The sequence below is a fragment of the Sardina pilchardus genome, chromosome 9 (genome assembly GCF_963854185.1).
Source record: "Sardina pilchardus chromosome 9, fSarPil1.1, whole genome shotgun sequence".
In the NCBI taxonomy this organism is placed as follows: Eukaryota; Metazoa; Chordata; class Actinopteri; order Clupeiformes; family Clupeidae; genus Sardina; species Sardina pilchardus.
In genome coordinates this window covers 17,786,538-17,799,037 of record NC_085002.1, presented here as the reverse complement: position 1 = coordinate 17,799,037, position 12,500 = coordinate 17,786,538, and the positions used below count along the sequence as shown (strand labels likewise).

General features: G+C 45.2%; 1 protein-coding gene across 1 annotated transcript in view; it reads right to left on the bottom strand.

The window, feature by feature from the left end:
* The window catches only part of igsf21a (immunoglobin superfamily, member 21a), a 198,198-nt gene that overhangs the window by 52,850 nt on the left and 132,848 nt on the right, over positions 1-12,500 (bottom strand). The gene's annotated exons all lie outside the window — the stretch shown is intronic.

Sequence of the window (12,500 nt, the reverse complement as noted above, 5' to 3'; positions counted from 1 at the left end):
TTGCGCCAAGGCCAACACACAGAAAGCACACGCTATAATACTTCAGTTTACGTCCTATTTATCAATCCTGAAATTCGTTGGGTAATGTATTGGCACCTTTACTGTATCTATCAAATGGGGAATGAGTCATTTAAAATAAATGAATATGTCTTGCATTGCAAAGAGCATGAAACTACTTCACATTACAGTACATTAGGACATGCCATGGCAATCTGTGAAGTCGAAAGACGACTTTGCTTAAAATGAAAGGACGTGCATTCTAATGTAAATGCACAGCCATTACAGCCATTACTGTGTGAGTCTGCAGAAAAGACCTTGCACTTTCTTGTTTCTCCTCACAATAGGCTAGAGCATAGCCCAGTATGCTCTCGGGCAAAGTCACATTCAACAGGCTCGGCTGAGCCAAACGATCTTCATTATGTGGAACAAGGTATCATTTATAGAGCTCAGACATTCAGTTCAGGGGCACCCTGACAAACACACTGACATTGACATACTTGAGAGTGCAGACTTTCTCTCCCCCTTTCTCCTCTCCCCAATTGGGGCCTAATTTGAAGTTGCCTTGGCTTCTTTTCTTTTCTTTTTTTCCCTATTCATTTCCCTTTTTGTCCTTCCTTCCTTCTTGTTTTTATTCTTTCTTTTTTGGGGGGTGGGATGGGGTGGGAGTAGTTCTTGTGTAAGGAGCATGACAGAACAGAAAGAGGCACAGGAGGGTACTGCTCCACCATTTTTAGGGTGATGTGATGGAGGTTGCATTTGACATTGCACTGGCAGGAGGGCCACGGGATGCCTTCAAGGGGCTCTATTACGGCTTTTAAGAAAGACTCTACCGTCAACCACACTCACCCCCCAGCTGGAGCCACCACGGGAGGTTGGTTAAAACACTCACGTTGTCAGTGTTTCATAGCTAACCCTAGCGTTTGTGGTGGGAATCAGAACATTCATTCTAAAGTCCAAAGATCTCCCCCCCCCCCCACACACACACACCTTCCCCAGGTAGGTCCAAGGGTAACAGTGTCTTGACTAACAAGACACTCCAGCACTACTGCTTCTAAAATAATGATCTTAATGTTGCCACTGCTGGCAAAACCCCCCCAAGGAGCCTGCCTGTGTGGCTTTCACAAGATAAATAAAAACAAATGGGCAAGTGATATACTGTATATCCTTGTGAGGACTCATTACAGCTCCCCCACTCCACAGAGAACTTGACATCCAGGGCTCACACGATGCTTGCCATGGCACAATTGAAAACGAAAAAGGCTCTTGAGAGAGCAAACAGATTTAATAAGGCCACATGTGGAAACGTGAACCCCCATGCCGACCCGCCATTTGCAAACCCCCTTCTTTATACTTCTACTTCTCCTCAAGTGGTTTGTTTCCAGCTTTAGAAGGGTGGGTAAAGCCAGGAGTGCTTACTTCCTCTCCCACCAGCAACAATAGAGTACTGTAGGCTACTGGTCAAGGCCTCTTTGTGTCACTCACTATTGTGGCAATGTCCTTTGGGTGGCAGCTTATAGGGGAGGGTGGAGGACAGCTTTGGACTTGACAGCATCTGAATCCAGATGCCACATTGTGCAACACAAGCTTCAACATTTTACTTAGACACAGAACAGAAAAAAAGCTTTAAGCTTTAAGTGTATGTAGGCCCAGCACTAATGGTACCACCCGCCCAGTAGATAAATGCTCTAAAAACGGCTAGAAATACATTGTGAGCATTAAGTTGGCAAAGGGACAGAGGATTTCAAAATGGATTCGCAAGCAGCAGCATAAATCAGAAAATAGTTCGGCGCAGTTTGAATGCAGTGTCATTCTACCTCGATGGAGGACAATTTCAGAAGCTTGAGGTGTCCACAGCACGGAAAAGAAAGTGAAAAGTTGCGGGAGGTAATTTTCCAACCCATAGTATTGTTCCCACTTCCATTGAATCACCTTGTCAAATAAATATAGCGGAAGAGGAAAGGGACTGTGCTTTTTTTTCTCTTTCTCTTCCTCTCCTATCGCCGTGTGCAATCAGTGTCTCTCTCTGGGAGGAAATGGCTCCGCTCCATCAACATCAGTGTAAAGGACCACCGCGGCGAGGCTGGAACTGTCAGCAGAGGCAGAGGAGAAGGGAGAAGGAGAACCGGAGCGACGGCAGGAACCCGGCCGCCAACAGGGAATAGAGGAGGCAGTCGTGCAGAGTTCCAGGACCGCATTCCGGGACGGAATGAGAAACTTGCCCTGAGAATTGTCAGTGAAGGATATTCAAGGTTACACTATTTGTGTTTGTTGTTGTTGCTGTTGTTGTTGTTGTTATGAACTTCTCTCTTTTTCGCCAAACAAACATCTCAAGATGAAAGCTTTTAAAGGTAGTGTGTTTACATGTGACATTGCTTTCCGAAAACGGCTCGCATCTGGCTAACCCACCTTATTACTGATGTCACCTTGACAACATCCCTCATCCAAATAAAACTTGTGCACACAAGAAAACTTGTCAACTTATGACAACTAAAATCAATTTATCAGTTGCAGTGAAGGAAAGAAAACAATTAAGTGAATATTATTTCAGCTAATGTATATGTTGACCTTTCACAGTAGCTTATGATATAATGTAGAATGTACGGTACATAGGTAAAAGATGACAATGGCCTTCCATATCCTTAAAGAGAACCTATGCAGGATTGGCGATTTCATCTCCGGTTTCGCTTTTCGTTTTCGCTCGTTTTATGCTTGCATATTTCTCTGCAGAGCTTCCCCTACAGCTTTAGCGTGTATATTTATACGTGGTTCTTCTTGTTCCTTACGTGTCTCAGACTTCCAGATGTAAAAAAGGAGCAATCGCCTCCTGGACAAACTGCAAGGTTGCAATAGCGGGTAGGGACACTGGGGGCGGGAGGAAATATTACTCTTTTCGATAAAACTGGTCAGTCAAGCAAAACAACGATTTCAAAGCGATTTTATGACTATGAAAAAGTTGCATAGGGTCTCTTTAAATCCTGACTGCTTGTGTGCTTCCTGGGTCCTCTATAAGGCCGAGTCCACCTCAAGGCCTGCTGAGGAGAAGGAGACTGCTGAGAACACTGACACTACCAAACCCACAGAGCCTGAGGTAGGAGTTCTTCAATCATTCATCCATTCTTCTGTCCATCCATCTATCCATCCATCCATCCACCTTTGCTAAATCCATCCATCCATCCAGAATATGCCAACTTTTGGGGGAAATTAGCTTATTTGCTGTCTACCCCAAATATAGATAAGAGGATACATATATGTGTGTGCAAGAACCCAGCCTGATACCATTAGCCTAGCTTAGCATAATTCACTGAAAGTGGGTTGCTCCAGTACGGCTATAGCTAGCCTATAGTTAACCCTCTATGGTACGGTGTTGCCTGTAGGCAACATAGCCTATTTTGCCTTGTTGTAATAAAATGAGGCATCCCTTAAATAAGTTAATACCACTTTAAGAACTGGACAACTCAATACTAACCAATGGAAATGCAAAATGATGGTCACATGACTCACAGGCTGCTAGTTTGACACTTCTTTCAGCACATGCACACGTTTGGCTGGGTGTCATATTTTCACGCTAGAAAAGTGTGAATTTCACTAATTTCCCTCAAGTTTGCATCCTTCAAAAAAACTTACAGCCTTCATTGACAAGCATAGATGTATTTTCAATCATTTTTTTTGTATATAAAATAATGTATATTTTAGAAAATAGCAAAAATCTGTATGTTGCCCACAGGCAACATTGTACCGTAATGGAATCACAGTAGGCCATACTTTATATCATTTAGGGGTTGGAGGGTGTTTTTTACTCATTGTAATGCTTTTTTCTACTTGCAATTTCAATAAATAGACATTTAAAATAATATACATGATGATTTTAACATATTTTAGTTTGATTATGATAGTGTTCCACAGTGGTACAATGTTGCCTGTGGGCAACGGGTGAAAATTATATGATACTTTTTTGCAAGAAATAGATAATATTATGGTGTAAAAACGACATAATTCTGCTTTCTATGTCTCTGGCTATATAAAAATATGTTCTAAACACATATGCCATATTCTTTTGTATAAGAAAACATACATAGTTTAATGTTTTCCATTATGGTACAATGTTGCCTACAGGCAACATTTTTATAAAAACAAAATAAAAAATATATTTTTAAAAATCTTCATTAATTTTGTTAAAGTGACTATTTCTAAGCAGGAAAAACATTAAAAAAAAAATATTGCCCCCTCAGATCATAATGCGTACCATAGAGGGTTAAAAGCGAGCTGACAAAAAGCTACATAATTTAAAGTGCATGGAGTTTGATTTATTTTTGATGATATCGTTCCACGACGGATACTTCGCCTGAAACTATTTGCTCCTGATGTTTCAGAATGATATCCAGGTATGAAGTGCTACTTCTCTCAGCTCATTGTAGAAAATGGCTGTAAAGACAGCAAGCTGCCAGGGCACCCCAGGATTAACACCAAGCAGTTTAAGATTGTGGTGTCCGACCGGCTTTAATAAACAGCCCTCAGCTCTTGCTGAGGAAATATTAGCAGATCCTAAGCGAGCTGCGGCATACGCAGTCATAATGTAATCTGCTAAACAATTGCACAGCATGGCAGAATGAAGCCCAGCATGCAATAAAGCTTCAGCCCACTACACTTAGCGTGAGAAGTGGAGCGAAGACTTCTTTAAGAGCACAGCTCAGAAGTATCTCCCTATTAGCCCTTCAAAAGTGTGGACTTGGGCAGAACAGCACAAATATCCCACCACCATCACGCGTGTACAGCACATTAAACATTAATACACTCTAACCACCGAGAACACTGACTAAAAGTAGGGAGCAGCAGAGTCACTGAGGTAAGGAATTCTGGGCTGGGCTTTGCTGCGTGGGATTTGGTTTTTGGAATGGCGAGCCGAGGAAAAAGCTGTAGCCTACTGTATGTCAGGCGGCCGTCTAATTTTACACGCAGGTGGTGTGTGATGGTAGGCTGTCTGTTCAGAGTCCATGTTTATTTGAGAACCACCTGCCTAGCGGCATGGCTCCTATGCCAGGATCTGCTGGGGCTGAACAACAGAGCAACATAGCAGCTGTAGCAGGAAATTAGGCCACAGCTCTAAAACATGCCTCACACAATATAGGAACAAGCAAGCAGCTTGCAGTGGGCAGGGCTGGCAAACATGTTAAAACGTAGATATGGTAATGCCGTCCAGCACTTACTAAACAAAACACTCCAACACAACAATGGACAATTAACAGAATCTAATTAAATTAAATAGTGTATGCCGTCACAATATGGGACTACACATGCACCCACACACACACACACATTCATATGAGCCTAAACATTAACATTAACATTAACATTAACATAATAGTTTGAAAACGTATGGGCAACTCACCTCCTACTGTAGCTTGATTACTATTGATATAAACCGCTGTTAGAGGGATTTGGAGGATTTGCTCTCACTCGATGTACAGTAGGTGGCATTTAGTAATGACAAGGACCATGACATTTCAGTCAGCTGTATAAAAACTTATTTTCACTCCATTCAATCCGTGCCCTGTGTGGTGCGGGTTATTTGCAGACCAGCTGATGCTTGCACTATACTCGAGCTTTGCATTTCAACCAGGCCCCAAAGGTCTTGTTCTATTTCTGCGGTTGCTTATTAATTACTCTTAGGTGGAGGCTAACGGCGCTGTAAACAACACACAGGTGGGGCAAGGCCGCTTCTCCTCCCGTCCCGCCTCCTCCCTTTCAGCTCCAGTCACGCTCACGCTCCATCACTCCAAGCTACCTTGGACTAGTTTTACTCGAGGAAATATATAATCTAATATATATTTATAATCTCTCTCTCTGTCTTTCTCTCTCTCTCTCTCTCTCTCTCTCTCTCTCTATATATATATATATATATATCATGTAGTTTTATATGTCATCTTGTCAGCACTTAGCTGTCTGCGGTCTGGTTGTCTGTCTGGAGGTGAAAATTGGAAGTGGAAAAGAGAAAACCTTTCAATTGTTTGGCCTCTCTCATCTCCTCTCACTCTTTTGACACGGTGCTTTCTGTGAGGAAAGTGACGGCTGCACCTCAATTCCAAAACCCAATCACACGGCCAAACAGAAGAGGGAAGAGATCAGCGAAACACAGTCAATTCCCCTCTTTTGACAACAGGCTATACCTGCAACCTCTCAGCACAGAGTGCAAACAAGTCCCGATATACTTTTATACTACTTCACAGGAGGGATACATGAGATTACATGGGAATATCATATAAACATATCAAGTTTTCAGATATTTTGTTGGTTTCGGAGCAGGGCTGTTTGAGTATTAAAAAAGCTTTTGTTCAAATCAAACAGGAGTGATTTGATGTAAATAAGCTTTTGTGTGTGGAGTGTGCCGTGTCAATTTTGTAAAACTGAGCCATTGTGTGGCAACTCTGCTAAAGAAAAGACAATCAGCACCTCATTATCTCAGCTGTGTGCATGTGTGCGCATGTGTGTGTGTGTGTGTGTGTGTGTGTGTGTGCGTGTGCGTGCGTGCGTGCGTATGTGTGTGCTGTGCGCAGCCTCCTCCTCCGTCCAATGACGAATCCACTCAAATTTGTCTGGGTGGAATTACTCATAGCTGAGGAAGTACCTATTGTCTTAAGCTCAGTTTAAGCTTTGTTGACTGACTGACACCATCATTAAAAAAAGAAAGTTGTCTGATTCAGAGCAATACAAAGTGACTCATCACCCACAGCACCTCACTTTATATTTTAAAAGAATTTCTGGAGTAAAAACACAAATAGAATACATCTCCGCTAAATTCAAACTTCAGAAGAAAGATAGAAAGGAAAACAACACATAAGCTATTTTTTTGTTGTTGCTTAAGTGAGGCACAAGCTGGCAGTTGAGCGTTGGAAAGGGTAACCTACTCCTTGAGGAGGTTGGCGGTTGTTTATCTTGCCTCAATTATCACCCTGTGGGTCTAACTCACAGACAGACATTTAATAATTCAGCTGTTTTCCATTGCCTTGGCCCCTTCTAGTTTCAAAGTGCGGCTTCCTGGTACGCTTCAAACCACTGCGTTCTGCACCTGATCAAAATGGAGAAAGTGTTGGGGGAGGGTCATGCAGTGTGTCAGATATTAAATAATAATGATGGAGTTTTTTTTTTTCACACCCATCCCGACGAGTGTCTAGAGAATGAGCTTCAGAAAGTGAAACACACACACACACGAACGCACGCACGCACGCGCACACACACACACACACACACACACACACACACTGGGTTAGTGTTTGATATTACTCTCTCTAGTGGTGAATTGTATGACAGTGATGCACACACACATGCACTGTTCTCTCCCTGTTAGCTACATTGACAGTCTCGATTGTGTGTGTGTGTGTGTGTGTGTGTGTGTGTGTGTGCGCACACACGCATGTGTCATCCGACTGTGCTTTGCTGCATTACAGTATGGTGCCAGGATTTCTACTATATGCTATTCAACTCTGATGAGGAGTCGACGGAGCACACAGAGGCACAGCTTCCACCCTCAAATCATAGGCTCCCGTTTATCTTTCATCATACGTCACACTGAATCACAACACAGGGGACAAACTCCCTACAGGTTTGTCCTTGACTGCTTACTTTCCACATCAGTTTGGACCACAGTGACATCCACCACACAGGGGCCACTTCTCACAGCAGTCTATACGCTACCCCCCCCCCCCCCCCCCCCCCCACACACACACACACACACATACACACAGAAGTGCCCAGCCAATGTCCTTGTCATCATGGTCATATTCTACTATTAATTACCCTATAGGGTTATGTCAGATTGACATCAGGCATATTAGCCCACTGTAGAGCACACAGGGTAGACTTACTGACTCCCCACCTGTCCTGAGATCAGTCGGGTCTGTCTCCTAGTGCCGCTCCTTCTCTCCACCTCTCCCTCTGTGCGAGTGTGTGTTGCGAAGGTGCACTGGTTGCCGTGACTGCAGGCTACGCCCTATTTGGTCATCATTAATGGCACCCATTTATAAAGCAGCAGCTAAATATACACGCGCCGCTTAATTAAAAGTCGGGCGTCTGTAATTGAAGCGAATCCCAGTTTTATGGGATGAAAGAGTAATTACTCCCCCAACACCTTGTAGCTCATCTCTCTCTCTCTCTCTCTACGTCTCTCTCTCTCTCTCTCTCTTCTCTCTCTCTTTCTGCCATTCTTTCTTCCCGTGTGTACAAACACGAGCCCGCCAGCGGTTGAAGGGTATCCTCTCAATTACCTCTGCTGCTCTCTGCAAAGGTTAAAACAAAGGATTTTCTGGCTTTACGTGATGTGGCATATAAACGGCTGCGGGGTGTTGACAGAGACGTTTCCGTGGCTAGATGAGCTAAGCCTCAGTGTGAGTGTGTGTGTGTGTGTGTGTGTGTCCGCCGGTCGGTCGGTCGGTCAGTTGGTGTGTTTTACAACAGCCACTTCTCCCATGGAGGTCAAAGACACTGCGCTTGGCTCTGTGAGAATGAGACTCTGGGGGAAAAAAAAACTTTCTGTGTGGCTGTGGCTCTCCATTTAAATTATCCTCTGAATGCTGATTAGACGTCACTGGATGATGGAGGTCACATCATTAACCACCTTAAATCATGTGCTACCGAACTGCAATTATATGCGCAAAGGAGTTGAAGGGGGTGTGGATCATGAATATGTGTGTGTGTGTGTGTGTGTGTGTGTGTGTGTGTGTGTGTGTCAGGGGGAGGGGGGAAGGAGGGGTGAGAGAGTACCAGATAAGGTGACAAGTGATAAGGTGAAAACTGAGCGTGAAAAAAAAACTTCAAGAGCTTCATTAGTGCCCTTTATCAACAACAAAAAAGTTCCTTTCTTTTACGAAGTGTACTTCCTCGCATAATAAGATGTAATTTCAGATCAAGTCACACACAAAAAAAATCCACTTTAGATTTTTCTGCCAGGCGACAGGTATGACGCCTGGCAGAAAAAAAAAAAAAAATCTTTTAAGAATTCACGATCTGACTAAATGCATAATGGACCTTAATTAACGGGTCAATTTAAAAAGGGAAGGGAGCCGAACAAAGGGAATGAACACCATGTGATTTGGTTGAGGTGCTGCGACTACACTCGCCGAGAGAGAGAGAGCTGCCAGGCTTCTTACGAGTCCGCTCTCTCTCCAAATTGCGTCGTTAATTGATCTAATTACTCGCTCAAGTGAACTAATCTGGGAGCGCTTCAAGGTCATTTGCGGGCGACACGTCAGCGAGCGGCGGGAACAGGTATGTTGGCGGTGGAGTCTGGGGGAAAAGCAGCGCAATCAATCAAAATGTCACAGTCTGTGTGATAAAGCTCCATCTCACTGGCATCCCAGAGGGGCGGAGGAACGGCTGCTGGAGATAGCACAGACTTAGAGGGGCTGAGTGACTCCAGTGGTCAGATGAGAGAGAGAGACAGAGAGAGAGAGAGAGAGAGAGAGAGAGAGAGAGAGAGAGAGAGAGAGAGAGAGAGAGAGAGAGAGAGAGAGAGAGAGAGAGAGAGAGAGAGAGAGAGAGAGAGAGAGAGAGAGAGAGAGAGAGAAAGAGAGAGAGAGGGAGAGAGAGAGAGGGAGAGGGAGAGAGACTAGTCCGGATGTCAGGGGAAGTGTAAAGTAGGCTAACTGGTGCGCTGATGCAATCTTATCAAACTCGCAGAATGAAAAGCACTCCCAACTCCAGAGGCTACGACTGGAACTCTGGCAAATGGCCAGATTCATTTGATTCCATTTTCAACTGCTTGTGCTGGTAAGTAGGCTAAGTCAGTAAGCGCTGGCAAAGAGGATGTGAATGAATGTGTGCAAAGATGTGTGAATGAAGACACGCATGCAAAAACAGGAAAGCCTAAATGAATGAAACATGTGGAAACCGCGTCCAAGTTTTTTTTCTTTTTGATTTCGTTTTTTTATGGGGCCTAGAGCGCAAGTGCCTGAGGACATTTCAATATAATTATTACTAACTGTTTGAAGACACTCTGAAAAGAGCAGGGAGCAGCCATGGCAAAGTTTCCTCTATGTTGTGTGCATGAAAGAGAGCAGAGGAACCTCACCTCATTCAAAGTTTGGCCTTCAGAAAGCCACCGAGTGATTGAATTCCTTGGCAGGGATTCATTAAAATGATAATTCTTATTTATGAAGCCCTTTAAAAAAAGAAAAAAAAATACTCGCTGAGTACATCTTCCTATTAATTAACTTTTTCTCTCATTTTCCCTCCTCCCTCTCTCTCTCTCTCTCTCTCTCTCTCTTTCTCTCTGTTCCTTTTTTCCCTCTAACCGGTGAACTTGGCACACTAATAGGTTATGAATAATTCTGTTTCAGCTTGGATAGCAATTAGCCACAATGCTACGGGCCATTCTTTTCCCCCCAGTAAGGATTTCAGACTCTTTCACAAACTCCTCTCTCATCTCCCTCTCTTTCTCTCTATCTCTCTCTCTCACATACACACACACACACACACACACACACACAAACACACACAAATACACTCAAGCCTGGGAGTTAGCGTGCTCTCTCTCTTCTGCTCCTCGGCACTAGCAGGGCCACGGGAGTCTCCAAGAGAAGCTCCAGACCCCATTGATAAGGGTGTCCCCACCACCGGCGTCAACGGCAGCAGCGCCTTCCCCACACGGGCTTCCGGAATGCTCTGTCAGCTGCGGCGGCAGCAGCAGCAGCAGCAGCAGCAGGAGCTGAGATGGAACTGGGAAGAGCCATTTGATGCTGACGGCTATTTATACAAGCCAAATCTTGGAGGGGGGGTGGTGGTGGTGGTGGTGTTGGGGGTGGGGGTGCTGGGGTTCTGGCTCGGAGAAATCCTGTCAGGGAGTTCTCTGTCAAGCCAGCAGAGTGTGCACACAGATGGCCCATAGGAACAAAAAACCCACGTCACGGTAGTTCTGTGATTTTTTTTCTTTTTAAAAAGAATCATTGTTTTTTTCATTCTTTAATACCTCAGTCAAAAATAGACAGAGCTGATAATTGGCTGCAGCTGATATCTTTGGTATGCTGCTGGACTTCTAATGGGCAGGAAGTGCGAGCCAGATGCCAGCGAGCGGAAACTCGTTAATCAGCACACAGGAAGACATCCCTGCTGGCGTTTGATGGCACCTCTCTGACAGACACCGGGAGACGTTTGAGACGTCAGTGCGCTGGCCGACCATATCGGAGTCAGAACAGAAAGACGAAAAAAAAAAAAACAAACACAAAAAAAGCCAAAGAAAAAGACAATTACCCCACGCCAAAGTAAGGTGAAATGAGTTCTCCCTCCAGTACATACATACTGCTGTCTAAGTCCTTTAACTTTCCCACTCTTTGCTACTTCTCTCCGAGACAGTAATCGATTAGTTGGGAGATTGCGCGGCCTCAGGCAGAGGGGAGGCAATTGAGCAAGTCTTTTTTTTTTTTAATGACAAAAAAAAAAAAGAAACCACTCAAAATGCACTTCAAAAAAACAACACTCCTCCTCCTCTGCTGCTGCTGCTGCTTTTTGGGGGGGCTCGGAGACTCTTCTCTGCTTTATTTATATGTTTTCACGCTAGACTCTTTTGGTGTGCTAAGCCTGCATGCTAGCCGGTGTAGGAGAGGGGGGGGGGGGGGGGGGAGAAGGAGGGAGAGAAGGAAAAGAAAAAAAAAAAACGAGGGGCGTCTTGAAAAGACTCTGGCGCTGCCGCCTGTGCGTCGGGGCGCCCAGAGACAAAGGCCCTATCAGCGCGCTACTCCAACCGCGCTCCGCTCCGCCACGCCTCCCACCTCGCCCTCCACGCCGCTCCCCAACGCCGCTGCCGTTATCGCAGCCCGGCAGACCGTGCCACCGGAGCAATACCCCACCCCCCCACTCCTCACCCTCACCCCCACTGCCACCGCCTCCCCCTTTTGCGCTCGAAGAGGCTCATCAGCCAAAATGGCAGGGAAATGAGAGGAGGAAAATGGGGGAGGAAAAGAGGAGAGCAAGCAGCGCTGCCATCTTTGCATTTTGCAGAGGCTGCCCAGAGCTGAGTCACTACTTCTCTCTCCCTCTCTCTCTCTCTCTCTCTCTCTCTCTCTCTCTCTCTCCCCCCTCTCTTTCTCTCTCCAAACAAAGACGAGGGGAGGTGAGGAGCGAGGGGCACGGAGGGAGGCTTCAAGGAAGCGATGAAGAGGAGGAGGAGGAGGAGTGGTGATGATGATGAGTGGTGATAACAGGACGCTGGCGTTCCGAGAAGGGCGATGTGTGTTCCTGCAGACGTGATGCAGAAATTACAGTCTCAGTGTGCCGGCGAGCAGCCTCGTCTACGCACGCTCGTGATGATCTCATTACACCTCCACTTGCCCTGCCACTCCTGTTTACTTTAGCTGTCTCTGCTGCAACTAGGCCTGCTGGCTACAGGCTGTATCTCTAGAGTGTGTGTGTGTGTGTGTGTGTGTGTCTCTCTCTCTCTCTCTCTCTCTCTCTCTCTCTCTCTCTCTCTCTCTCTCTCTCTCTCTCTGTGTGTGTGTAAACACTCACACATTAAA